Source organism: Carcharodon carcharias, chromosome 13, assembly GCF_017639515.1.
Source record: "Carcharodon carcharias isolate sCarCar2 chromosome 13, sCarCar2.pri, whole genome shotgun sequence".
NCBI classification, from domain to species: domain Eukaryota; kingdom Metazoa; phylum Chordata; class Chondrichthyes; order Lamniformes; family Lamnidae; genus Carcharodon; species Carcharodon carcharias.
This window is the reverse complement of record NC_054479.1, coordinates 143,326,118-143,330,489: the sequence shown is the minus strand read 5'-3', so window position 1 is coordinate 143,330,489 and position 4,372 is coordinate 143,326,118.

Here is a 4,372-nt window from a genome sequence, read left to right as displayed (position 1 = left end):
TGCACAGCTACAGGACTTTTTGAAGCACTTACAGCCAATGAAACCCTTTGGAAATATTGTTGCTTTGTACAGTAGGAAAAGCAGCAATCAATTTGTGCACAGCAAGCTCTCACAAACAGCAATATAATAATGAGCAGGTAATCCATTTTTTCTGGGGGCATTTAATGAGGGATAAATATTAACCAGGATGACAGGGATAACATCCCTGCTCTTTTTTGAAATAGTGCCATGGGATCTGTACACTCACCTGAGAGGACAGTCGGGCCTCATTTAACACTTCATCCAAAAGATGAAATTTTCACCAATGTAGCACTCCCTCAGTATTACCTGAGAATGGCAGCTTTGATTTTGAGCTCAGGTCCTGGAGTAGTACTTGAACTCACAACCTTCTGACACAGATATGAAAGCGCTACCAAGTGAACTATAGCTGAGACCAATTAGACTGACAGCAATTAACGATTTACATGATATTCCCCTGGTTTCATGGATTATATGTAACAAATGCAGCTCTTGGAATAATTTAAGGGAAGATCAAATGTGAATCCAACTTCGACTGAATTAGGAAGCAAAATGACAAAACCATTTTCTTAACAGTATTCTTTTAAAGATCTGGAATTGTGTGTGGTGAAAGAAAACTAGGACATCAGTAAACAACAAAATTAAAGATATTTGACAGAGAGAGGAGAATAATACGTTTCAAAGGAAAAGTGTGAAAAAGTAGTGAGCACATTACAAATGCCAATTGGGGATAATCAAAATGTGTATTAGAAAAGCTTCTGAGATTGTTAACTGTAACAGGGGTACAGATGGTTGTCACCTTCATATAAAGAAGACAGGCAGATAACTTCTTAAAATGTGGAATTGAATAGAAATATTATGGGAATATTCAGAAATTACAGATACATTAAATTTAATTTTCATAATTAATGACTATAGACAAGTTCAAGTCAAACATACTTCAGAATCCACAACATGTGGATATAATGCTCAAAGCATTAAAGAAAGAATTTTCCAAAATGGTGCTTCTCTCTCCAATGATGCAGTTCAGGAAGTTGAACAAATCACTACCTATGAATTTTGAACTAGTTAATTCTGAAAATCATATACAGAACATTCCCAAATTTCCCATTTGTGCTGCGATTGTTGAAGCTCCCATCAGCTGAACAATGTTCAAAAATTATCTCTTCAATGTATAGACAAACATCTGAATTATACGTAGCTAAACTTATGATGAAAGTAAGTGAAGCAGTGATTCAGACTCAGATTCATAATTTTGGTTAATTCATAAATACAGAGGTTATGCTGAAAAGCTGAAGATGGTTAAGGGAACATCAATATGCATAAAAGGAGCCTAAAGATGGTCAAAATGCTTAGTATGCTATTAAGGTTTTGTCGAAATGAGTGCAGCCCATTCTAAACAGGCAACGTTGATTAAAATGAATTAATGAAAACAATGGCTGGTATTTTCCAAACTCGCCGTGCCGGACGTGGTGAGCCATTCAAGCGTCCATTGACCGGAAGATTCTAGCAGTGGGAGGGGCCGGAAAATTCTGGCCAATGTCTCTTATAATCAATAAACATCTTGCAACAATGTGGGATTTTTTGAAACAGTAGCTGAGTTAAATGACAATGATTCAGTGGGTAACAAGTATTTATATGTTCAGAAGGTACTTGATTAAGTTGCATATCTTAAATTTTAAAGAAAAATTATATTATCCATATGTTTACTTGTTTCATTTAATACTGGAGAAGTCCTGTTAGAAAAGGATTGCATCATAATCTTATTAGAAAGTGACCAGGTTTATAGCTATGAATTGTGTTTTTTTTTAATAGGAGCAATGTTTCCTACTATGCTTTATCAATAGCTAGAATTAATACAAATGATTTAACTGGAGAACAAATCCAGGCACAATTGTTATGACCAGGTGAATAAGGGTGTAAGATATCTTCCTCTTTTTTTTCCCATTTCTCCGCTGATCATAGCAGGTTCTTTGAAATTTAGAAGGTTGAATGTGGCTATTCAATGTATGTACTTAACTATTTACATGCTGATTGCAAAGAACTCTGTCAGACAGGCTTTCTTGAATTTAAACAAGTAATGGGCTGGTTTTTGTTGTGCTAAAAACCCATCCAGGTAAAGGTATTAGAGTATTTAAAAAGATAAGTCCCAACTGTTGCAACACACACACAATCACACGCACACTCACACACAAACATGCGCGCACAGATAAAAAAATGCAAGTTACAAAGAAGAGGAGATTAACTTTTGGCCAAATTAAGATTCAACAATAAATGGCAAATAAACAGAGTTCCCTGATTATGAATCATTTGTTGTTGTTTGTGGCTGAGGCAGATCTTAAAGCAGTGGACCTTAGTTTTTTCACTGGAAATGCTGCTTTGAAAATTAAATTCTTCTTTAGAATTTCTCTGTCTACTGTCCACAGTATGATAATAAGCAGGCAGGGTTCACTGAGAAAAAAGCAAGCAGGCTTTTTTGCTGTTTTCAGATATTCCTTCTCTAGACTGCCCTTACAAGCAGGGTTTGTAATAAAATACATTTCAAACTGGTGATCCCAATCACATGACCTTTCTCTCTTTAGTGATTGTGTATTCCACAATATGTAATTGATTAGCTTATGTTGGGTCTATTGTGCTATTGTGTTATGGCCTAGGTGATTAATTTTTAATGTCCAAGCCATCACTTCTGATTGTCTCATTCTTCCATGCAATGAGCTGAGAAGAACATATCATCGCCTCCGAGGTAGCCATTATCTCTGTAGACTCACTGTTTCCAGCCTGATGGAATGGAATGTGGCATTTATAGTGAGCTAATAATGACAGCCATTTTAAGTTTCAGTCCAACTTTAAAGTCCATCTTTGAACCCTTGGCTGGAATTTTCCAGCCCTCCGTGGTGGGCTCCCCCACAGTGGGGACAGTGAGCCTTTGGAATCTCCACTCACGTCTTCCGATTCCGCCGGTGTAAGGGGCTGGAAAATTCTGCCCCTTGACATCGGCAGGTGTGAAATTCCACAGGAGGGTTGCCTGGATATGTCTTTGTAATCTACATAGAAACATCCAGAAGCTTGATCAACTTGCCATTGCAGACATGTCAGGTGACCTGTGGCAGCCTTCTTAATCAATATCTTTACTTTAACAGTTGAAACTGCTGTTTTTAATCACACCCATATGTGAGTCCAGCAGATGAAATTGAAATGTAATATTTGACATCAGCATAACTCTGCAGCAATATAGAAATGGATTGCTACTGGGATAAAAATATCTTGTGTGCTACTGGAGGAGCTTAGAGTACTTCTTTCTAAGGTTCAATTTCCATTTTACCCAATTATCAAATCTGTCAGTAAAGAATTACATCCTCTATCTTAGTGACATTCTCATTAAACGTACAGCAAGTGGGGAAGCTCACTTTTCTTAGTAATATAGAATTCATCTACCACAGCCAAAATATGCATACAATCTACTTTTCCTATTTTAGGAGAAGGTAAACCAGATCATTGACTCTTTAATACCATCTGTAACTGATATACAATATATGCAATATATAATACATACACATATACACAATACAAAAAACTTGTATATACATGGTACCTCAGAACATTCCCATGTGTTTTGCAGACAGTTAAGTACTTTTGTTCATAACCATTGTTGTAACGTTGGGAAATATGGTAGCCAATTTGTGCACAGCAATCTCCCACAAATAGAATGATAGACATGACCAAATAATCTGTTTTAGTTTTAACTTACGTAGATTTGGGGCTAAATAAGACACCCACAAGTCTGCTACAAGGGTGCTTTCAAGCGTGACATGAAGGCCCTTGACACTGATTATCGCACTTGGGAGTCACCAGCTGAAGACAGAGGAAAATGGTGATACCTCCTGCGGGCTGATGTACACGGCCATGATGACCAGTGGCTACAGCGGCTTGGCAACAGATGCCAACACCAAAAACAACAACCCAAAATGACAATTGGTGCTTCATTTGTGGCACTCATGGCAGAACCTGCTTCTCAAGGATTGGTCTCTTCAGCCAATCAGCAAGTGTGCCAAATGAAGACCCCCTGTCTGAAATGGATTTGGTTGCTGAACGTCCATCACTTTTCGAAGGTGGAAGGATGCTGAAAGGGTTAAATAATGATCAGGAAACCAGGAAAACTCCACTGCTCTTCTTCAAGGTAGTGAAATAAAAATCCTTACACTCCCTCCCCCTCCCTGACTCCCCACTGCCCAAGGGGGCAGACAGGGCCTCAGTTTAGTATCTCATCAAAAGTTCGCACCTCCAAAAGTGCAGCACTCTCTAAGTGCTGCACTGAAATGTTAGTCTAGGTTTATGCACTCAAGCCTCTAGAGTG